General features: G+C 43.6%; 1 protein-coding gene across 3 annotated transcripts in view; it reads right to left on the bottom strand.

The window, feature by feature from the left end:
- The window catches only part of GNG4 (G protein subunit gamma 4), a 105851-nt gene that overhangs the window by 5563 nt on the left and 76513 nt on the right, over positions 1 to 23775 (bottom strand).

Here is a 23775-nt window from a genome sequence, read left to right as displayed (position 1 = left end):
GTTGGGAGAGGGCGGGGTGCAGACAAGCATTTGCTAAGAGGGAGAGGCAGTTACTAGCTTATTTTGTTCATGGTCTGTGTCATGCGCTTGGCAAATAAATGGCCTGTGCATTAACTCATCCTGCCAATTAGGCTGTTCTGCCTGCGAGTGTTTATTAGAGGATTACAGGCAGGGGTAAATACATAGCAGTCAAATGAAATCCTTTTAGTACATTCAATGTCTAAATCTTCCCCAGAATGATAAAAGTGTTCCACAGATGAAGAAAAAAATGTTTAGAAGCCTCCAGCTACACACAGGCCATATACATTCCCTTCTGGGTTTTAAAAATTGGCTCATCTTTCAACATTTTACAGAGATTCTTCTGATTTTCAGACCTAACCGCTTTAGCAATGGCTAGAAATAATTCCAGCAGAGATATACAATGAATCAACTAAACACATCACTCAAATAAATCAACTTGAAGTTTAGCAGAGGAGTCAATCTAAATCCTGACAAAGCCTACATTTGTTAAGAATGTGGCATGGAGAAATGAGTTCCTGTGAACATCAGGCTTCTAGTTCCACCCCCGCCCCTAAGCTAGCTGTGTGACCTTGGGTAAGTAGCTCAACCTTTCTGAACTTCACTTCCCTCATTTGTAAAATTCAGGAGTGTTGGAGAGCTCTAAGGTCCCAATTTACTCTAAAAAGTCTATGATTCTACCTTTAATAGCACGGTCGGTATTTAAGATCCTAAAAACGTGTATGTTGAGTTGAATAGGAGTGTTTGAAGTTTGCAGTGGTTTACAGGATGCCCATATAGGAACTTCCCAGATGGGTGAGGCCCAGGGGAAAACTGAGCCTGTGGGGGGCCTGTGAAGCCATCACAAGGAGCTAGAGCACAGGCTTAGGGAAACGGACTCTGAGGCCCATAGGGCTGCGATGGACACACAAGAGAATGGAATCACATGGTGAGTGCTGCAACTCAAAGCCGTTGGGCTTGGGAGATTGAGCCCTCCCTTGCTGCCACCTTCTAAGGAAAGCCGAGTGCCCTCTCCAACTGCTGGAGTGATGACCTCCTTAGTTTCCACTCCTGGCTTCTCACCATGCCCAGAGATGCAGAAGCTGCTGAGGTCTGGGGTCTCCCTCATGGCCACCATGTTAGGACAGCCACTAAATTCATCCAGTGGCCCCTCTGGCAACCCCTGGGCGGTGGTCTTCACTGCTGCCTGGGCAGCACACACAAGGGCTGCAGTGTTGGAACAACCACATTCCTCTTCTAGGAGCCACTGTTCTCTTGGGTTTGCTAAGTCTAGGCCCCTGACTCCAGTGAGCTCTTCTGGGAGTTCCGTTTAAGAATGGCTCGGCTGGATGCAGTGGCTCACACCTGTAATCCCAGCACTTTGGGAGGCCAAGGCGGGTGGATTGCCTGAGGTCACCAGTTCAAGACCAGCCTGGCCAACATGGTGAAACCCCGTCTCTACAAAAAATACAAAAAATTAGCCGGGCATGGTGGCGGGTGCCTGTAATCCCAGCTACTCAGAAGGCTGAGGCAGGAGAATCGCTTGAACTCGGGAGTTGGAAGTTGCAATGAGCTGAGATTGTGCCATTCCAGTCTGGGCAACAAGAGTGAAACTTCATCTCAAAAAAAAAAAAAAAAAAAAAGAATGTCTTGTCTGACTATCATACCCTCTCCAGTTTTCTAGTTTTCACTTTTCCCATCTACTTCATTTTTTTTGGACATGCTCTAGTTTCATCTGAATTCTCTACAATCCTCGTTATGTCATTCAGGAAAGAAGTATTTACTATCTACCCTTTAGCTAATTCAGAGGATGCAAGGGAAAGAACAAGGCAGGAGTTTTGCCCTCTAGAAGATCTCACTGTGATCTCAAACATGATGAAGTCACTATAATAATCCATGTGTGATGAAATGTCACAAAAGAACACTTGCACGCCACTGTGGATCCATGATGAGAGGCCAGGAGGCATCTGACAACCTGTCCAGTCCCACACAGTAGTGGACACCTTGGTGAATCTGGCCCCTTTCTTCAGAGGGCAATCACTGGACTTCTGGGCCCACAAACACGATTTCCTGGCACACTCAGAATAGATCATCTCTTGTGGCTGACCCATATTAAACAAGCTCAGGAGGCAGCTGGATAAAACCATAATACAAATAGAAGCTAACATTTACATTTACTGAGTGCTTCTCAGGTGCCAGTACTGTGCTACGTGCATCAGATGTACTATGTCATTTAATTCTTCTGATAAGTACGATCCTAGCCGGGCAACATAACAAGACTACCACAAAATGAAAATATTAGCCAGGCATGATGGTGCACACCTGCAGTCCCAGCTACTTGAGAGGCTGAGGCAGGGACATCGCTTGAGTCTGGGAGTTCAAGGCTGCAGTGAGCTGTGATCGCACCACCGCACACCAGCCTGGGTGGCAGAGCAAGACCCTGTCTCTAAAAAAAAAAAAGTACAATTCTTTATTTATAATTGACAAATAAAAATGGAATATATTTATGGTGTACAACATGATGTTTTGATATGTATATACATTATAGAATGGCTACATCAAGCTAACTGACATATCCATTACCTCACATACTTTTTTTTGTGGTTAAAAACATAAAATTTACTCTTTCAGCAATTTTCTTTTTTCTTTTGAGATGGAGTCTCACTCTGTCATCCAGACTGGAATGCAGTAGGGCGATCTCAGCTCACTGTAACCTCCGCCTCCTGGTTTCAAACAGTTTTCCTGCCTCAGCCTTCTGGTAGCTGGGATTACAGGCTCCTGCCACCATGCCTGGCTAATTTTTTAATTTTTGGTAGAGATGGGGTTTCTCCATGTTGGCCAGGCTGGTCTCAAACTCCTGACCTCAGGTGATCTGCCTGCCTCGGCCTCTCAAAGTGCTGGGATTACAGGCATGAGCCTCTGAGTCTGGCAAGCAATTTTCAAGTATACATGATAAGTACTATTCTTAAAGCCACTTTACAGATGACGAAACTGAGGCACAAAGGTTAAGAAGGTCACCCATCTATTAAGAGAGGAAACCAGGGCCAGGCACGGTGGCTCACGACTGTAATCCCAGCACTTTGGGAGGCCGAGGCAGGCAGATCACAAGATCAGGAGCTCAAGATCATCCTGGCCAACATGGTGAAACCCCCTCTCTACTAAAAATACAAAATTTAGCTGGGTGTGGTGGCCCATGCCTATAATCCCAGCTACTCGGGAGGCTGAGGCAGGAGAATCGCTTGAACCAGGGAGTCAGAGGTTGCAGTGAGCCGAGATCGCGCCACTGCACTCCAGCCTGGCGACACAGTGAGACTCCATCTCAAAAAAAAAAAAAAAAAAAAGAGACAGCCAGAATTTGAAGCTAAGCTCTACTGTACTACAGCCATCCCCAACCGTTTTGGCATGAGGGAGTGGTTTAGTGGAAGACAGTTTTTCCACGAACTGGGGGTGGGGAGATGGTTTCAGGATGATTCAAGTGCATTAGATTTATTGTACACTTTATTTCTATTACTATTACATTGTAATACATAATGAAATAATTATATACAATTCACCATAATGCAGAATCAATGGGAGCCCTGAGCTTGTTTTTCTGCAACTAGATGGTCCCATTTGGAGGTGATGGTAGACAGTGACACATAATCAGACACAGGATTCTCATAAGGAGCTTGCAGCCTAGATCCCTCACACGCGCAGTTCACAGTTGGGTTTGTGCTCCTGTAAGAATCTAATGCCGCTGCTGATCTGACAGGAGGCAGAGCTCAAGTGGTAATGCAACCAATGGGGAGAACCTGTAAATACAGATGAAGCTTCGCTTGCTCACCCGCTGCTCACTTCCTGCTGTGCGGCCCGGTTCCTAACAGGCCACAGACTGGTACTGGTCCATGGCCCCGGGGGTTGGGAACCCCTTTTATACTACACAGAATCTACACTCAATACAGAATCTATAATCTACACTGTATATAGAATCCATACTCAGCTGCTATACTACAGCAGCTGCTTTGTTAATTGACAATGAGACCCGTAATTCTCAAGTGGCCTGGAACGTTCTCACCTGCCCATCCAGGGCACAAGAGGAGAGATCCTTGTGATTCAACTACCTGGGAGCTCACAGGACCAGAAGAAGGAGAGTCTCCCACCTAGAGTGTCTTAGGTCATTTCATTTAACCTAGAGACAGGAGGTGTCCTCAGCTGGGACTCACTCCCTTTCTCCCAGCCCTGAGAAGTACGGGATGGACACGGCCACTGTGGTCTCCAAGACACCCCTTCCTCTAGGCTGTGACCCGCCAATCCCCTTCTGTCTACACACAACAATCCAGCTGGTCAGAAGTTGGCTGGCTAAACTGTCACGATAGCTTTCTTCCCCTTGATCAGTTTACCTGTCCAGGTGGTTATCAACATCCATCATGGGCCAGTTCGACTCTTTTAATTCTCTGGGAGCAACCTCAAGGGGGCGCCTCACTGGGGAAGCTGCACTATCAACCAGTACATCCTGTACATCATGACCAAGCATTAAAGGAGTGGGCTCAAAAAATGTTGGGGCTTTGGGGGACAGCTTAGTCGAGGAGAGGTCAGGTTGGGCCCATGTTCCACTCCATAGCAGAGTAACTTCTTCCCTTACAGCCTAGTGTCTGCAACACCCTAACAATTATGCTATTAATGGTCTGGCCTTGCCAGGTCTAAGCAGGTCTCATCTAGGAATTTTTCTTTCACCTCCCAAAGGTGATACTGTACTTGATGCCACAATTTTTCTTGCAAGAAAACGAGTTGTTCTTAGATTGCCTCTTTTTGTTGCTTTAAGATCACAGTTGTGTTTGCTGAGTTATAACCACTCCTCTGGCTTGCTGAGTAGCGTCTGTGCACCCATACAACAGGAATGCCCACACAATGAAGCCAGTATTACTGCCAATCAAGAAGTGCTCAGTTTAAGCCCGAATGTGTGGATCTGGGTTGGTTCCATGCAACATTAATTTCCTAGGTGCACTCAGAATTACTGAAACGTAACACTGTGAAGAATGGCCCACTTACACACAGCTGCGTCTAATACAGCATAAGTCATCTTACAGCAAAATAGTCAAGGGAGTTTTCCACCTTCATCACCTCCTCTTTTCACATAGTGTCCAGAGTCCTATATAACCTGTATAACCAAAGTATCTTGGATAACCCCTTAAGTTTATCGTTAATGTGATCTGAAAAGATAAATATAGGTAATGACCGTCTTAATGAGCCTGACGCACGAAAGGTGGCGTCCCAACCAATAGCCACTATCCAGGTATTAATTAACCTAAGCCTGCTCCTTCTGCTGAGAGGGAGAGTTTTCGTAATCAGCCCTAGATTGATGTTTATGGTTGGGTTTCCTTCAGCACGTACCAAATAGGGGTTGCAGACAATGCCAGATCCCATTAAACATCTGCCATCTTTGGAACATAAAGTAGACAATTTGCTTTCAAAGAGAAAATCTTATTCTGGTAGAAAATTGAAAATTCCTTTACTGTGTATCCTTTCTCATCAAGCCTGAATTCGGCTTTCCCTCAAGTTCGCTGTGATGAAATGCCTGGAGCATCTCTGTGCCTCCCCGTCTTAGTATTGAACTGTTAGAGTTACAAGACAACAGATGTTGAAAAGAATCGGTAGCTTGGGAACAACTGTGGAATTTTACCATCACATTTCAGAGTAAAAGAGGTGATTAAAGCAGCCCAAGTTAGCATATAATCCTGTTAGTTGCACTATAATTACAAGCTTCAATGATGGGAGAAAATGCTGCAATTACTATAGTCACATTCCATGACAAGACAGATGACATAATTATTATTCTGGCTGTGACACCCACTGCATTTATCCTTTGCATCTGAAGTAGACAGACCCACACCTATTTCTAAGCAATCCTGGCCTATTTAACAGTACTACTGGGAATCAAAAGCATCTTGGTTGGCTTTGCCTGTTTCTCCTTCTACTCCAAGAAAACAAAGCAGGATTACAGTTAATGGCACAGCCAGGTTGCAGCCAGCATGGTGTAATGGTATATTTTACAAGGTCTATAATGGTATATTTTTACAAGGTGAAATTTGGTGCACACTCCACTAGAAGATATCATATACTGCTTATCCTCAGTGGCATCCTCGGGACATTACAGGTATATACCTCACCTCTAAATTCTCAGCAAGCACTGAAGAGTGAACTCTTTTGCTTTTTTTTTTTTTTCTCCTAACATTGGGAAGTATTTGAGACCCACACGCCAGTTCCTAAGGGCAATCTCTAGATACTTTCATATTATGGCTTTCAGTGGATCCCAGTAACTACTTCGTACTATTCCTGGTCAGTGTGGGCAATTCTTACTTGTTGGTGGATGGCCTGTATGGGGACAGGCTTCTGCCCAGTGGGTGGATCGTAGGCCACAGGCAACATCAAGCTGAGAGTGGGTTAGGTTATACCTGAAGGTGGAAACCAGAGAGAGGAGGGTGGGCGATATGTGTGAATAAAAGAATAATTCAACAGAGTCCGTCTCTGAATCCTTAAGTCAAATGTCCGTAACAGTGGACTAGCCACTGTTAACTACTTTCAGCATAGGCTTTTTTTTTCCACATCAAAAGTTGATTGCACATGGGGAGCTAAATTTAAGATGCTTGAAAGAGAGTTGTAATATCACCAAATTAACTTAAGTAAGAGTTGTTCTGACATGGCCTTCAGCACAGGAATATCAAAGCCCTCACTTGTTTAGAATATGATTGACCTAGATCCACCCTGGACCTTGACTTAACCAAGCCCTTTCAACAGGTCAGTGTTTGTCCCATCTGACTGACTATCTCTCAGTTTTGATATTTCCCAAATTTCCAAAAAGAAATCCATAATTCCATCATTTTGTAAGTTTGCCATTCTGGATAAGATGGACACCCCAGGCACTCAGCTTTGACTCCTATAAATGAGAATGGCAACACCTACTGGTTTGTGGCTAAATGGATGCCATCATGTATTGCTGTGGTTTGAAAGTGCTGTCTCCCAAAAGCATGTTCTGGAAACAATGCGACCATGCTAGGAGGTGAGGCCTAATGAGAAGTTATTAGGTGATGAGGGCTCTGTTCTCATGAATGGATTAATGCTGTTATCATGGGAATGGGCTCCTTATAAAAGGATGGGTTTGGCCCCTTTTTTCTCTCTCTTCCTCTCTCCTTGCCCTTCCGCCATCTGCCGTGGGGTGACACCGCAAGTAGCCCCTCACCAGAGGTAGCCCCTTCCCAGCCCCCAGAACTATGAGTTAATAAATTTCTGTACATCATAAATTACTCAGTCTGTGGTATTCTGTTATAGCAGTACAAACCAACTGAAACATAAGCACACGGAGTTATTAATCCATTATTCATTTGGCTACTTTCTAGTAGGACGGAGAAGATATTTAAGAAACAGACACGAGGAAGTTTCTCAGAAATTATTAGGGCATTGGATGCCCACAATGGCCCTGACCAGATCATCCCCATGAATAGATCCTTTTCTTTTCTAAGTGCAACTTTCATTTTCTTCTTCTACTACTCATGTTCTACTCTTTCATTTAATCCGAAGCATTTTCCCCTTTTATCTGATCCCAGTTCTAGAATTGCTCATCCTAATAACCTTTCCTCAATATGGCCAGATTTTTGGATTTTAGCCATTCTAATAGGTGTGTAGTGGTATCTTACTGTTTTAATTTGTAATTCTCTAATGACATATGATGTTGAACATGTTTTCATATGCTTATTTTCCATTTGTATGTCATCTTTGGTGATGTGTCTGATCAGAAATTTTGCCCTTTTCTTTTTTCTTTTGAGACAGAGTCTCGCTCTGTCACCAGGCTGGAGTGCAGTGGTGCGATCTCGGCTCACTGAAAGCTCCATCTCATGGGTTCACACCATTCTCCTGCCTCAGCCTCCCGAGTAGCTGGGACTACAGGCGCCCGCCACCACACCCGGCTAATTTTTTTTATTTTTAGTAGAGATGGGGTTTCACCATGTTAGCCAGCATGGTCTCGATCTCTAGACTTCATGATCTGCCCACCTCGGCCTCCCAAAGTGCTGGGATTACAGGTGTGAGCCACCGCGCCCGGCCATTTTGCCCATTTTTTAATGTGGTTGGTTGTTTTCTCATTGTTGTGTTTTAAGGGTTCTCTCTCTCTCTTGCGTGCTCTCTCTCTCTCTCTCTCTGTATATATATATATATATATATATATATATATATTTTTTTTTTTTTTTCTATACGAGTCTTGCTCTGGGGTTCAAGTGATCTCCTGCCTCAGCCTCCTGAGTAGCTGGGATTACAGGCGCCCATCACCGTACCTAGCTAATTTTTGTATTTTTAGTAGAGATGGGGTTTCACCATATTGGCCAGGCTGGTTTCGAACTCCTGACCTCAGGTGATCTGCCTGCCTCAGCCTCCCAACGTGCTGGAATTACAGGTGAGAGCCACTGCACTCAGCCCTTTATATATTTTGGATACAAGTATTTTATCAGGTATATGTTTGGCAAATATTTTCTCCCAGCGTGTGGCTTGTGTTCATTCCCTTAACGGTGCTTTTCACTGAAGTCTTAAATTTTACTGTAGTCTAGCTTGGCTACTTTTTCTTTCATGGATTGTGCTTTTGCTGTTGTATCTAAAAACTCATTGCCAAACCCAAGGTCACTTACATTTCCTATGTCATCTTCTAGAAGTTCTGTAGTGTTCTCTTTTATATTTATGTCTATAATTTATTTTGAGTTAATTTTTATAAAATGTAAAAGGTCTGTGTCTAGATTCATTTTCTGCATGTGGATGTTCACTTGTTCTTATGGTATTTGTTGAAAAGACTATCTTTGCTTCATGGTATTGGCTTTGCACCTTTGTCAAAGATCAGCTGGCTATATTTACATGGGTCTATTTTGGGGCTCTCTATTCTGTTCCACTGACCTACACGTCTACTCTTTCACCAATACCATATTGTCTTAATTACTGTAGTTGTATAGTAAGTCTTTCAGTCAGGTAGTGTCGGTTCTCTAACCTTGTTCTTCTCCTTCAGTATTTTATAGGCTATTCTGGGTCTTTTGGCTTTCCATATAAACTTTAAAATCATTTTGTCAATATCCACAAGATAAAATTTGCTGGGATTTTGGGGGCAGAGCGCAGTGGCTCATGCCTGTAATCCCAGCACTTTGGGAGGTCGAGGCAGGTGGATCACTTGAGGTCAGGAGTTCAAAACCAGCCTGGCCAATATGGTGAAACCCCATCTCTACTAAAAATACAAAAATTAGCTGCTGGGCATGGTGGGCCTGTAATCCCAACTACTCAGGAGGTTGAGGCAGGAGAGTTGCTTGAATCTGGGAGGCAGAGGTTGCAGAGAGCCAAGATGGCACCACTGCACTCCAGCCTAGGCAAAAGAGCAAGACTCTGTCTCAAAAAAAAGGAAGAAAATGTGCTGGGATTCTGATTGGGATCACATTGAATCTATAGATCAAGTTGGGAAAAACTACTATTTTAACTATATTGAGTCTTCTTATCCATGAACATGGACTATCTCTCCATTTATTTAGATGTTTGATTTTTTTTCTCAGAGTTTTGTAGTTTTCCTCATACAGATCTTGTGCATATTGAATATATCTGGTATATTTTTGCCCATCTTCTTACATTCAACCTGAGTCACTTTATTTTAGGTCTATGTCTAATGCAAAATATATTCTTTTTAAAGGTTAAATCTGATAATCTAAACTAGTTTTCCCACTTAACACTTATTATTAAGATAGATATATTTGGTATTGTTTCTGCTGTCTTATTTTGTCTTTTGAAACTTTTACATTCTCTTTTGTTTTCTGTTTATGTTCCATGGTCTTTATTTCTTGTCCTCCAGTAATTAAGAAGTGTAGGCTGGGCACGATGGCTCACACCTGTAATCCCAGCACTTTGGGAGGCCGAGGTGGGCGGATCACTTGAGGTCAGGAGTTTGAGACCAGCCTGGCCAACATAGTGAAACCCCATCTCTACTAAAATTACAAAAATTAGCCAGGCATAGTGGTGCACACCTGTAGTCCCAGCTACTTGGGATTGCTTGAATCACGGAGGCAGAGGTTGCAGTGAGCAGAAATCGCCCCACTGCATTCCAGCCTGGGCGACAGAGTGAAACTCTGTCTCAGAAAAAAAAAAAAAGAAAAAAAGCGTGTTTTATCTTTATAGTCTTAATATGTTTATAATGTTAATCAGTTTCATAAATGAAGTTATATTGATTGATTCACATCTGTGAAATATGAGGAAATTGGCTATACTGGGCAGTTATCATGCATGTTTTCCTCCAGCAACTGAACCCCTTCTCTGGTTGGAGGAATTATCTACTTTATGAGTCCTCGTGTGGGGAAACAATTATTTCTCTTAATAGATCTGAAAATGTTAAATATTCACCTTCCCAGAATCTCTTGCAACTTGGCACACGTGACTTTGTTTCTATCTATCTGACACACATGTGCCAGACTTTGATGAATGATCTGAGGGGAAAGACATTAGGAGCTTTTGTTCTGGTGGCAGTGGCCCTGGCTAGAAGGTTGAGTTCCTGGCTCAGAGTGACAGCGGTACAAACTGTAGCATGTAGTCCTGGGTGGTGATTGCAGCAGTTCCCTCCTGAGACTGTTCTGCAGTGTGGTTTTGAGTGCTGTTCCCAGAAGATGAATCTTAAGCCCACTTCTCTAGACTTTCCGGCAATTTTATAAGCTACTCAAATTCCCTTTAGTAAATTCCTTTTATAATCAACGTAGATGCTTATCAACAGTGGACTGGATAAGAAAATGTAGTATAGATACACCATGAAATACGATGCAGCTGTAAAAATGAATGAAATTGTGTCCTTTGCAGCAATATGAATACAGCTGGTGGCCATTATCCTAGTTGAATTAATGCAGGAAAAGAAAACCAAATACCACATGTTCTCATTTATAATTGGGAGCTAAACATTGAGTAGACATGGTCACAAAGATGGGAACAAGAGACACCAGGAATGAGAGACACACTACTTGAAGGGTAATGAGCGGAGGAAGGTAACGGCTGAAAAACTACCTATTGGGTACTATGCTGACTACCTGGGGGATGAAATCACTGGTACACCAAACCCTACTGACACCCAATTTACCCACATAACAAACTTGCACATGTACCCCTTGAAACTAAAATTAAAGTTGAAACTAACCAACTAACTAAATTCCTGTTGTATTTACTCAGCCAGGGTAAGCTTCTGTTATTTGTAATAAAGACCCTTGGACTGACAGGTTGCCATATTTATACTCTCCTCTCTTCTCCCTCCCCTATTTTAATGTAAGTATTTTCTAGGATTGTCATGGTCTACTATTAACAAATATTTATTTTTACATCATATAGATTTCTGAGAAGAATGATAAAAATTACATTTTTTAAGAGTGGTCATCATAGTTATTATTTTTTTTTTAGACAGAGTCTCGCTCTGTCGCCCAAGCTGGAGTGCAGTGGCACAATCTCAGCTCACTGCAACCTCTGCCTCCTGGGTTCAAGCGATTCTCCTGCCTCAGTCCCCCAAGTAGCTGGGACCGCAGGCATGCGCCACCACACCCGGCTTATTTTTAGTAGAGAGTATTTTTAGTAGAGATAGGGTTTCACCATGTTGGCCAAGATGGTCTTGATCTCTTGACCTGTGATCCGTCCACCTCGGCCTCCCAAAGTGCTGGGATTACAGGCATGAGCCACCGCGCCCAGCCAGTTATTCTTAATTCTAAGTTTACATTGCAGGATTGAATAACCCTGCAACTTCTTTCCTACCACGCCATCCGCGTGTGGAAGTTATTTTGATTCAGTCAGCTGGCTGGATCCCATGTTACACACATGTATGTGCAGAGTCCAGAGGAGGCAGGAGACCACTCAGGCCATGGCGCTGGCAAGAATCCTGAACAGGAAGGTCATCTTTGAGTAAGTCAGAGGCTAAAGAAACAGTGTGGCAGTTGGCCCGGCGCAGTGGCATGCCTGTAATCCCGACACTTTGGGAGGCCGAGGTGGGCGGATCACCTGAGGTCAGGAGTTGGAAACCAGCCTGGCCAACATGGTAAAACCCCATCTCTACTAAAAATACAAAAATTAGCCGGGCACGGTGGTGACTGGTGCCTGTAATCCCGACTACTCAGGAGGCTGATGGAGGAGAATCACTTGAACCCGGGAGGAGGAGGTTGCAGTGAGCCAAGATCGTGCCACTGCACTCCAGCCTGGGCTTGTGACAGAGTGAGACTCTGTTTCAAAAAACAAACAAACAAGCAACAACAACAACAAAACACAATGTGGCAGTGACTAGAAGAACCCCAAAGGTCCTGGGAATAAAGAACAACCACAATGGGCTGGTGCAAGCTCCTCGTCAGGCTCCCAAGGTGAGAGAATTGCTTCAGCTTAGGAGTTTGAGACCAGTCCGGCAAACATAGCGAGATCCCCATCTCTACTAATTTTTTTTTTTTTAATTAGCTGGACATGGTGGTATGTGCCTACTTAGGTTTGCTTAGGTTTGACAGCCTCTCAGGGTGGAAGTTTTGAAATACGAGGCAGTAGACTGCCCAGTCGTTCCTATGGAGTTCGACATCAGCCTTACAGGTGACCTAGTGTTCTTTATGGGGACAGCTACTGATGTTTGTGCATTCCATGAGCTGACACAGAGGAACAGAGGTCCCTTTTACCATTTGGTACCTTCAGTCAATGGAGTAAGAAAGTTGTCTGATACCCAAATCTGAAGGCTATTAAGAGTGAGAATTGAGAATCTGACTGTATCACACTGATAAAGAATTGAGCAGAATTCTAGGACTGAATATTGACCCAGAGAGCATTTGGATCCCAGCGATAGATTTTGGAGGCAGATCACCTTTGGAGAGTGGTGACTCACACTGATGTCTTCATGGTGAGTGAAATCATGAGTGTTCTGTCTTTCAACAGTGCTCTAAACAGGGGTCCCCAATCCCCTGCCAGGGACCAGTACCAGTCCATGGCCTGTTAGGAAACGGGCTGCACAGCAGGAGGTGAGTGGCGAGTGAGCGAGCAAGCATTACCGCCTGAGCTCTGCCTCCTGTCAGATCAGCGGAGGCCTTAGATTCGCAAAGGAGAGTGAACCCTATTGTCTACTGTGCCTGCAAGGAATCTAGCTTGCATATGCTCCTTATGAGAATCTAATGCCTGATGATCTGTCACTGTATCCCAACACCTGTCCTGTCTAGTTGCAGGAAAACAAGCTTAGGGCTTCCACTGATTCTACATTATAGTAAGTATGTAATAATAATAGCAATAAAGTGCCCAATAAATGTAATGCTAGAATCATCCCCAAACCGTCCCCCACTGCCTGTGGAAAAACTGTCTCCCATGAAACCAGTTCCTAGTGCCAAAAAGGTTGGGGACTGCTGTTCTAAAACATAGGAGAGACTGAGGAAAATGGCAGTGCTATCTAATGAGAATGGGGATGCTACCAGTGCTGAAGATCTGGGTGTGAGTGGTGCCTTGACAAGTGCTATGAAGGATGCATCAAGCCCAGGCTCATACAGACTCAGAGGGAATGCTAATATTCATCTGATGGACATGAAGCCCTCTAGCACAGCAGGTCCAACAGCACTAAGACTTGTTGCTTCTGAATGCTCTATAGTGATGGAAGCTGGATTTGGAGATAACTTTGTCTTGAAAGCGTTTTTTTTTAAAGTATTATTATTATTATTATTATTATTGAAATAAAGTCTTGCTCTGTTGCCCTGGCTGGAGTGCAGTGGTGAGATCATAACTCAAAGCAGCTTCTATCTTCTGGGCTCAAGTGATCCTCCCACCTCAGCATCCTGAGTAGGCACATACCACCATGTCCAGCTAATTAAAAAAAAAAAATTTGGTAGAGATGTGGTCTCACTATGTTTCCCAGACTGGTCTCAAACTCCTGAGCTCAAGCAATCCTCCCATCTTGGCCTCCCAAAGTGCCGGGATTACAGATGTCAGCCACTGCACCCAGCATAAAAAAATGTTTAATTATAGGACTATATGTTTATACAAATATATGTGTACATATATACACATATATGTGTATTTCTATAAAACATACATGACATAAAATGCATCGTCTTAACTATTTTTAAGTATATAGTTCAGTAGTATTAAGTATTTTCACATTCTTGTGCCACTATCAGTACCACCCGTCTCCAGAACTTGCAAAACTGAAACTCTGCATCCATTAAACAATTCTCCATTCTCTCCTTCCCCCAGCCTCTGGAGACCACCATTCTCCTGTCTGTTTCTATGAATTTGACTCCTCTAGGTACCTCATATAGGTGGAATACAATATTTTGTCTTTTTGTGCCTGGCTTATTTCTCTTAGCATAGTGTCCTCAAGGTTCATTCATGTTGTCGCACGTGTCTGAATTTCCTTCCTGTTTAAGGCTGAATAATATTCTGTTTTAAGTATACACTATATTTTGTTTATCCATTTATCTGTTGATAATTTAGGTAGCTTCTACGCCTTGGCTATTGTGAATAAGCTGCTATTAATATGGATGTACAGATCTCTCTTCAAGACCCTACTTCCAATTCTTTTGAGTCTATTCATAGGTGATACATGGATTGTCTCACCTGATCCCATTTCTATAATATTGATTTGGGCCCTGTGGAATCCTAATAAGTAAGCAACAATGAGGAAGGGGTCCCAGGTTGGGGAAAACAATTGTTCTGAGAGACGGCTAACCACAAACAGCCCCTTGCACAACATCCTGTTCCCTCACTCTGCACGTAGCCCCAGCAGCAGGACTGTAACTGCATAAACCCTCTCCAGCATGACCCTATAAAGCTTGCTTCCAGCCCCTGCCTTTTTGAAGATAGTCCATTTTCTGCTGTGCTGCCAGTTGCTTCCTTGCAACATACTTTCCTTCTAATAAATCTGCTTTTTTTTTTTTTTTTTAAACCTATGACTGCCTTGACAGATTCCTTTAGCACTCATGATCCCAGCTCTAGTCATCACACCTGCAACAGGCCCTGCATCAAAACAGGTGATTGAGCTGTTCCAAGTACATCGAGCCTATCCTTCAGTGCCTTCAATGCCTTCAGTGCCTCCTATGACTCAGATTGTGTGTGGATCCAGCCATGTGCAAGACCCTCAGCCCCTGCTCAGGAGGACCTTTTGACTGAGCAGGCGTTTTCTCAGAAGCTTTCTTATGGTCTTAATGTATATTATCATGTGTAAATTAACATAATTATGCACATCTGTATCTCCTTTAGTGAAATTCAATGGAATAAAATGAAATAAGTTTGCTAAAGAAAAGCAGCACACATTTGCATTACATTTAAACTTCTGCATAATTGAGAATATATCTATGTTGCCATGGACATAAATGGCCACTTGGTTGGGTAGAGAATTCATTGTAGATGCTGTTTCTCCTTGGGCTGACATCTTCAGTACTGTGGGGAAGTGTTGTCCAGACTGATATTTTCCTCCTTTGTGGGTGAGGCACTGTAGTGTAATGGTACTACCCAAGGTTCTGGGTTTATATCCTTCCTTCATCAAATGACAACTCTGGACCTCTTTTCTTTTCTTTTTTTCTTCTCTTTTCTTCTTTTCTTTTCTTTTTTTCTTTTCTCTTTTTTAAGATGCAGTCTTGCTCTGTTGTCCAGGCTGGAGTGCAGTGGCGTGATCCTGGCTCACGGAAACCTTCTCCTCCTAGGTTCAAGCAATTCTCCTGCCTCAGCCACCCAAGTAGCTGGGACTACAGGTGCTCGCCACCACGCCCGGCTAATTTTTGTATTTTTAGTAGAAATGGAGTTTCACCATGTTGGCCAGGCTGGTCTTAAACTTCTGACCTCTTCTGATCCTCCTGCCTTGGCTTCCCAAAGTGCTGGGACAATAGGTGTGAGCCACTGCACCTGGCCTGGGCCTGTTTTTTTTCTGTGAAATGGGGTACTGATAGCACCAACATCTCAGGGCTGGTGTGAAAATTCAAGCACCTAACACATATTAAGAATATACCCAGGCTGGGTGTGGTAGCTCACGCCTGTAATCCTAGCACTCTGGGAGGCCAAGGCGAGTGGATTGTTTGAGCTCAGGAGTTAGAGACCAGCCTGGGCAACATGGCAAAACCTAGTCCCAGCTACTTGGGAGGCTGAAGTGGGAGGATTGCTCAAGCCAGGGAAGCAGAGGCTGCAGTGAGCCAAGATCACGACACTGCACTCCAGCCTGGGTGACAGAGCGAGACCCTGTCTCAAAAAAAAAAAAAAAAAAAGAAAAAAAAAAAGAATGTAATCAAAGTTAGGGGTATTTGTCCTAACTGACTGCTTCTTCTGCCTATATTCTTTTTTTTTTTTTTTTTTTAAGATGGAGTTTTGCTCTTGTTGCCCAGGCTGGAGTGCAATGGCACAATCTTGGCTCACTAGATTCCTCATGACCTCCTTCCTTGTTTACTGAAGCAGTGTTTGAACACCTCCCAGGTTCAAACGATTCTCCCACCTCAGCCTCCCAAGTAGCTGGGATTACAGGCGCCCGCCACTACGCCCAGCTAATTTTTGTATTTTCAGTAGAGACACGGTTTCACCATGTTGGCCAGGCTGGTCTTGAACTCCTGACCTCGGGTGATCCGCCCACCTCAGCCTCTCAAAGTGCTGGGATTACAGGTGTGAACCACTGCGCCTGGACTCTTCTGCCTATATTCTTAATGGGCTCTTTATTAGTAGTATTGTTTTTGTTTTGCTTTTTGCTATCGACTTATTTGTTGATGGGGAGGTCACTCTTTCCTTTTGAGATTAAGACCCTCAGCAGTATTTGTGTCTCAGTGTCGATCATTTCTCTCACACTCTTTTCTGGAATATGGCAAGCAGTTTGGACCTGCAGATTCAGGTCTTTCTTTATTTAATGAAGCCGTTTTATGTTATATCCTTAAGAGTATTTTCTGTTCCATTTATTCTCCCTGCTGGGAACATTCGCATACAAATGTGAGAATGCTCTTGTCAGTCTGGATTTCTATTAGCTTCTAATTGCTTCGGTCTGACACTCCATCTGTTTCTTTTGTTTCCTGTGCACCTTTCTGAAGCCTGTCTCCAGGTCATCATTGTGGTTTTCCACAGCATGTGTGACACTCTCTGCTCTTTCCAGTGGTGCTCCCACCTCCCTCCAATTCTTTCCTTAGCTTTTCCACCTCCCTTTCCAACTCATTAGTTTCATCTCTTCTTTTTTTTTTTTTGAGATGGAGTTTCACTCTGTCACTTAGGCTGGAGTGCAATGGTGTGATCTTGGCTCATTGCAACCTCTGTCTCCCGGGTTCAAGTGATTCTCCTGCCTCAGCCTCCCGAGTAGCTGGGATTGCAGGTGCCTGCCATCATGCCCAGCTAATTTTTGTATTTTTAGTAGAGACGGGGTTTCACTATGTTGGTCAGGCTGGTCTCGAACTCCTGACCTCAGGTGATCCGCCCCCCTCGGCCTCCCAAAGTGCTGGGATTACAGGCGTGAGCACTGCACCCGGTCTAAATAAATTTTTAAAAGACAGGGTCTCACTCTGTCACCCAGGCTCGTGTGCACTGGTGCAATCTCGGCTCTCTGCAACCTCAACCTCCCAGGTTTAGGTGATCCTCCCACATCAGCCTCTAGCTAGGTACATGCCACCACACCCAGCTAATTTTATATATACATATATGTGTGTGTGTGCATATATATATATGTATGTGTATATATATATGTGTATATATGTGTATGTGTGTGTGTGTGTGTGTGTGTATATATATATATATATATATATACACTTTTTTTTTTTTTAAAAAGAGATAGGGTTTTGCCATGTTGCCTAGGCTGGTTTCGAGCTCCTGTGCTCAGGCAAACCTCCTGTCTTGGCCTCCCAAAGTGCTGGAATTACAGGTGTGAGTCACTGTGCTGGCTTTAAAATATTCTACAATACTACAATAGAAAATTGGGTAAAGGGTAGGAATAGCCAATTAGCAAAAGAAGAATTTAACATACAAAATTAGTTTAACCCCAGTAACAGTCAATGAAATATATGTTAAAATAATGAGGCGTCAGCAATCAAGAGATGGTATGACATAAAGGTTGAGAGCGAAGGCTCTGGAGACACACTCCCTGGTTTCCTATTCCTGGGCTCTCACCACTTTTCAGCTGCTAAATTTTAGGCAAGTTAATGAATCTTTATAGACCTCAGTTTCCTCCTTTATGTAATGGAGTACCCACTTCATTGGACTGCTATGAGAATTGAATGAATTTAATGTGACTTGTTCAGAACAACACATATTAAGCACTCAGTAAATGTTGGCTACTATTATTATCTGTTAAATTGGCAAGGCATAATGAATGGTGTTTTGGGGGAGAATGTGGGAAAACAGACACACATTACTGATAAAAATATAAATTGGTATCCCTTTCTATAGGGAAATTTGATATTGACTCAAACACTTTCTTGTGTGTACAGTCATGTGTCGCTTATTGACGGGGATATGTTCTGAGAAATGCCTTGTTAGATGATTTCATCACTGTAAGAACATCACAGAGTGTACTTTCACAAACCTAGATGGTCTATCCTATTACACAATAGGGTATAGCCTATAGATTACAGGGTATAGCCTATTGCTCCTAGACTACAAACTTTTTAAATGTTAATTAATTAATTATTTTGAGACAGGGTCTCACTCTCTCATCCAGGCTGGAGTGCAGTGGCATGATCAGGGCTCACTGCAGCCTCAAGTCCTGGGCTCAAGTGATCCTCCTGCCTCAGCCTCCCAAGTAGCTGGGTCTACAGGTGTGCACCACATCCAGCTTACTTTTTTGAATTTTTAGTAGAGACAGGGTCTCACCATGTTTCCCAGCCTGGTCTCAAACTCCTGAGCTCAAGTGATCCTCCTGCCTTGGCCTCCCAAAGTGCTGGGATTACAGGAATGTGACCGTACTGAATACTGTAGGCAACTGTTACACAATGATAAGTATCTGTGTATCTAAATATCTAAACATAGAAAAGGTATGGTAAAAATACAGTACTAGAATATCTTTTTTTTTCTTTCTTTTTTTTTTTGAGATGGAGTCTCGCTCCGTTGTCCAGACTGGAGTGGCATCATCTCAGCTCACTGTAACCTCTGCCTCCTGGGTTCAAGCTATTCTCTTGCCTCAGCCTCCTGTAATCTCAGCTGGGATTACAGGCGCTTGCCACCGCGCCTGGCTAATTTTTGTATTCTTAGTAGAGATGGGGTTTCACCATCTTGGCCAGGCTGGTCTTGAACTCCTGACCTCAGGTGATCCACCTGCCTTGACCTCCCAAAGTGCTGGGATTACAGGCATGAGCCACTGTGCTCGGCTTTTTTTTTTTTTTTTTTTTTTTTTTGGAAACAGAGTCTAGCTCTGTCGCCCAGGCTGGAGTGCAGTGGTATGTTCTCAGCTCACTGCAACCTCTGCCTCCTGGGTTCAAGCAATTCTCATGCTTCAGCCCCCTGAGAAGCTGGGACTACAGGTGCACCACCATGCCCAGCTAATTTTTGTACATTTAGTAGAGACAGGGTTTCGCCATGTTGCCCAGGCTGGTCTTGAACTCCTGACCTCAAGTGATCTGCCCACCTCGGCCTCCCAAAGTGCTGGGATTACAGGCGTGAGCCACCGTGCTGGGTCAAAAAATATACACTACTAGAATCTTATGGGACCACTGTCATATATGCAGTCTGTCATTGACTAAAACATTTTTTATGTAGTGCCTGACAGTATATATTTCTCTTTTGGCCAAGAGATTTTCAGTCCCTAGGAATTTATCTTAAAGAAATAATCAGACATGAAAATTTTATCTACCAGTGTGCTTGCTGCAGTGCTTCCTTAAAAGTAGGACTCACAACACATGCACACGTATGTTTACCGTGGCACTATTCACAATAGCAAAGACTTGGATCCAACCCAAATGTCCATCAATGATAGACTGGATTAAGAAAATGTGGCACATATACACCATGGAATACTATGCAGCCATAAAAAAGGATGAGTTCATGTCCTTTGTAGGGACATGGATGAAGCTGGAAACCATCATTTTGAGCAAACTATCGCAAGGACAGAAAACCAAACACCGCATGTTCTCACTCATAGGCGGGAACTGAACAATGAGAACACATGGACACAGGATGGGGAACATCAAACACCGGGGCCTGTTGTGGGGTTGGGGGATGGGGGAGGGATAGCATTAGGAGATATACCTAATGTAAATGACAAGTTAATGGGTGCAGCACACCAACATGGCACATGTATACATATGTCACAAACCTGCACGTTGTGCACATGTACCCTAGAACTTAAAGTACGATTAAAAAAGAAAAAATAGGACTCACGGCTGAGGGCAGTGGCTCGCGCCTGTAATCCCAACACTTTGGGAGGCCGAGGCGGGTGGATCACAAGGTGAGGAGATCGAGACCATCCTGGGTAACACAGTGAAACCCTGTCTCTACTAAAAATACAAAAAATTAGCTGAGCGTGGTGGCATGAGCCCATAATCCCAGCTACTTGGGAGGCTGAGGCAGGAGAACCACTTGAACCCGGGAGGCAGAGGTTGCAGTGAGCCGAGACACTGCACTCCAGCCTGGATGACAGAGTGAGACTCCGTCTCAAAAAAAAAAAAAAAAGAAAAAAGGAAAAATAAAAAAAGACTCACCATTGGAAATAACTGAAATGTCTAAGGATGGGAGACCGGTTAAATAAATTATTGTACATCAAGGGGAAAATAGATATTAAAAATGACATTTTAGGAGAATATTTCCTGGTCTTGTTATAAGATCACAATATACTGCTCAGTGATAAATCAGGTTATAAAAAAAGCAACAAATGTACATTATGGCCTCAGTTTAATAAATGTAAAACAAATATAGATGGAAAAACATCAAAACGTAGTGGTTATAGATCATTCCAATTATCCTCTTTATACTTGTCAGCATTTTTCAAAAATTTTAAAAATAAACAAGTACCTAATCTCAGCACTTTGAGAGGCCAAGATGGGAGGATAACTTGAGGTCAGGAGTTCAAGGCTAGCCTGGACAACATGGTGAAACCCTGTCTCTACTAGAAATACAAAAATTGGCCAGGCATGGTGGCACAGGCTTGTAATTCCAGCTACTCGGGAGGCTGAGGCAGGAGAATCGCTTGGAGGCAGGAGAATCACTTGAACCCAGGAGGCAGAGATTGCAGTGAGCCGAGGTCGCGCCACTGCACTCCGGCCTGGGCAACAGAGAGAGACTCTATCTCAAAAAACAGCAACAACAACAAAAAAGCAAGTACCATTTTAATGACCAGAGAAGTAGTAGTATTTTCAAAACAAGCACTAAAGACCCCTGAAAAGGATATGACTTTTTCACATTCTCACTTCAACCCACCAGATGTTCTGCTTCTTTGTTGGAAGCGCTTTAAGTAAGCTCCATGCTTAGATATGTGTTCGAGTCACTCTCGTTTATTTATGGTTTTAAAGAAATTATCAATGGAATAAAGAGAGTATATACGAGAAATATCTCAAAGACTTGTAAATTCAACTTTCGTGTCCTTGCATTTCCTATTTTTTTGATTATTTGTTCTCCTTTAAGCACCAGATTATACGCTTTTAAAAAATAGCTCTTTCTCTTTTTCTGTTTTCTCCACATTTTTCTTAGTTTTTATGAAGGAAGATTGTTAATAAATGCCAGTATCTGTCATGACACAATCCTTTCTTTCTTTTCTTTTTTGAGATGGAGTCTCACGCTATTGCCCAGGTTGGAGTGCAGTGGCGTGATCTCAGCTCACTGCAACCTCCACCTCCTGGGTTCAAGTGATTCTCCTGCCTCAGCCTCCCGAGTAGCTGGGATTACAGGCACACACCACCACACCCAGCTAATTTTTATATTTTTAGTAGAGATGGGATTTCACCACATTGGCCAGGCTGGTCTTGAACTCCTGACCTCGAATGACCTACCCACCTTGGACTCCTAAAGTGGTGGGTGGAATTACAGGAGTGAGCCACTGTGCCTCACCACAATCTCTTTTCTTTGATGTCAGCATCTTTCTGCACTATCACACTCTAAATACAGAGGGTCCCTGACGTACGATGGTCTGGTTGAATGATTTTTTCGAATGTACAGTGGCAGAAAGCAATACGCATTCAGTACACTCCTCCACTTACCATGGGGTCACATCCACATAAACCCATCGTAAGTTGAAAATATTGTAAGTTGAACTTTCAATTTATAATAGGTTTATTGAGAGGTAGCCCCATTGTAAGTCAAGGGCCATCTGTAGCCAGTTCTCCTGCGTTTCTTGGGCTTCAACTTTTAGTGCAAACATCACCTGAAATTCCTCTCTTCCTGCACTCATGTTTTCAGTAGTCTATAGAACGCAGGCCCAACAATATATTGATCTGTCAACACTCAGCAAATAAAGCCTGTGCTCACAAAATTAATCTCAGCCTAAGGGCAGCCCTTGTAGGAATTGTGAGCACACCCACCCCACGGATGTTGAAATTATCTCCCAGAGCAAATGAGACTGGGCAGAATGTTCCTTGGCCAGTTTTCCTTGGCCATTCCATCAGTTGCTTTCTAGTCCCTGGCTGAGAGCTGGGCTTGCTCAAGGGTGTCTGTCCACCCCAGAGCCTCCTGAGTCACACACATAGGATTGACCCAATGTCAGCAATTTCCCTTTCCTCTGGGGCAGGAGAATCAGGGCACCCTGAGGGATGGCACGTGGAAGGCAGCGTGGAACCCGCCTGGGAGCCTGTGTCCTGGCTCTGCCTGGGAGCGCTGCACTTCACCCTTGGGAGAACGCCTTCTCAGCGGATGAACTCTGCATTGTGGCTGCGCAGGCTGGCTTCAGGCACTGTTTTCTCCAGTGAGGCCTCTTACACTCTGCTCAGCTCAGACCTGCCATAACCGCTTGTCAGATTTTCTCTATTTAATGATCAATGTCATATGTGTACTTTTTTTTTTTCTTTTTTTTTGAGACGGAGTCTCACTCTGTTGCCAGGCTGGAGTGCAGTGGCATGATCTGGGCTCACTGAAACCTCCACCTCCTGGATTCAAGCGATTCCCCTTCCTCAGCCTCCCAAGTAGCTGGGACTACAAGCGTGTGCCATCACATGCTGGGCTAATTTTTGTTTGTATTTTAGTAGACAGGGGTTTCACCATGTCGGCCAAGCTGGTCTTGATCTCCCGACCTCGAGATCTGCCCGCCTCTGCCTCCCAAAGTGCTGGGATTACAGGTGTGAGCCACCGCGCCCGACCATATATGTACTTTTCTAATAGAGTTTTAGATTGTTTGAACTTCTGATGGGTGAGAAAAAGAATAAGGCTATGATGGTATTCGTTCCCTGAGAACCCATATAGTTTCCAAAATGCATCTTTCATGTGCTCTTTATTTCTTTTTTAGAAACCTGGGTATTATTTTCCAAGCTTTGTGCTTTTTGTGAGGCTATACAGGTTCTATGGTGAATCCTCCTCATGCCTGCGACAACCCGGAGAACATTACTTGTTTTTAGCTGCTGATAAGAGTTTGCAAAGAACACACATCTTTGTTGGGAAATGCTCTGATGTGCCTCTAGGCAAGATGGAGAAGAGTCACATGGAGTGGGGGTGGTAATTTGGGAGAAGGGCCAAGTAGCGGGGGATTCTCGATAAACATTAAATGAATGGAGGTAGGAAGGAGGTCTCTGAACCACACTGTGTGTGGGTTTAAGGTCTTGCTGTGGGCTTTGTGGTGTAAAGCCTCAATCTATATCCCCTACTAAAGTCTATATTCGCACTTGTGCTTTTGTGCAAATGGGGACAAACAGAACTTCAAGACAATAATGAATATTTCAGCTACGT

The sequence above is a fragment of the Pongo abelii genome, chromosome 1 (genome assembly GCF_028885655.2).
Source record: "Pongo abelii isolate AG06213 chromosome 1, NHGRI_mPonAbe1-v2.0_pri, whole genome shotgun sequence".
Classification (NCBI taxonomy): domain Eukaryota; kingdom Metazoa; phylum Chordata; class Mammalia; order Primates; family Hominidae; genus Pongo; species Pongo abelii.
The sequence above is the reverse complement of the archived record's forward strand: the minus strand, read 5'-3'. Positions and strand labels throughout refer to the sequence as shown.